The sequence below is a fragment of the Arachis stenosperma genome, chromosome 10 (genome assembly GCF_014773155.1).
Source record: "Arachis stenosperma cultivar V10309 chromosome 10, arast.V10309.gnm1.PFL2, whole genome shotgun sequence".
In the NCBI taxonomy this organism is placed as follows: Eukaryota; Viridiplantae; Streptophyta; class Magnoliopsida; order Fabales; family Fabaceae; genus Arachis; species Arachis stenosperma.
The window spans coordinates 35,663,392-35,664,927 of NC_080386.1; positions in this window are offsets into that span (position 1 = coordinate 35,663,392).

Here is a 1,536-nt window from a genome sequence, read left to right on the forward strand (position 1 = left end):
GTTTGAAGCTCGTCACAGTCATTCGATCATTGAATCCTACTCGGAATACCACAGACAAGGTTTAGACTTTCTGGATTCTCATGAATGCCTCCATCAATTCTAGCTTATACCACGAAGACTTTGATTCCACAGAATGTGAGGCTCGGTTGTCAGGCGAGGCGACCATGCATGTGGGTCAACAATCCAAGAGATATGCGCCCGGTCTGATGTAGAACGGAGGTGGTTGTCAGGCACGCGTTCATAGGTGAGAATGATGATAAGTGTCACGGATCATCACATTCATCAAGTTGTAGTGCAACGAATATCTTAGAATAGGAATAAGTGAATTGAATAGAAAATAGAAGTAATTGCATTAATACTTGAGGTACAGCAGAGCTCCACACCTTAGTCTATGGAGTGTAGAAACTTTACCGTTAAAAATACATAAGTAAAAGGTTCAGGCATGGCCGTGAGGCCAGCCTCCCCTAAAACGAGATCAATAGTCTCCTAAGATGAATAATAGAATAAAACTGAGACCAAAGATGAAAATACAATAGTAAAAAGTTCTATTTATACTAAACTAGTTGCTAGGGTTTACAGAAGTAAGTCTAAGTGTAGAAATCCACTTCTGGGGCCCACTTTGGTGTGTGCTTGAGCTGAGCTTTAGCTTTCCACGTGCAGAGGCTCCTTTTGGAGTTGAATGCCAAGTTGTAACGTGTTTTTGGCGTTCAACTCTGGTTCGTGACGTGTTTCTGGCGTTTAACTCCAGACTGCAGCATATAACTGGCATTGAGCGCCAGTTTGCGTCATCAATTCTCGAACAAAGTATGAACTATTATATATTGCTGGAAAGCCCTGGATGTCTCCTTTCCAACGCCGTTAAAGGTGCGCAATTTGGAGTTCTGTAGCTCCAGAAAATCCATTTCGAGTGCAGGGAGGTCAGAATCCATCAGCATCAGCAGTCCTTTGTCAGCCTTTCTTTCAGAGTTTTGCTCAGGTCCTTCAATTTCAGCCAAAATTCACCTGAAATCACAGAAAAACACACAAACTCATAGTAAAGTCCAGAAATGTGAATTTATCATAAAAACTAATAAAAACATCCCTAAAAGTAACTAAATCCTACTAAAAACATACTAAAAACAATGCCAAAAAGCGTATAAATTATCCGCTCATCACAACACCAAACTTAAATTGTTGCTTGTCCCCAAGCAACTAAAAATCAAATAGGATAAAAAGAAGAGAATATACTATAAATTCCAAACTATCAATGAATATTAATTCTAATTAGATGAGCGGGACTTGTAGCTTTTTGCCTCTGAATAATTTTGGCATCTCACTTTATCCTTTGAAGTTTAGAATGATTGGCATCCACAGGAACAAAGAATTTCGGATAGTGTTATTGATTCTCCTAGTTAAGTATGTTGATTCTTGAACACAGTTACTTTTGAGTCTTGGCCGTGGCCCAAAGCACTCTGTTTTCCAGTATTACCACCGGATACATCCATGCCACAGACACATAGTTGGGTGAACCTTTTTAGATTGTGACTCAGCTTTGCT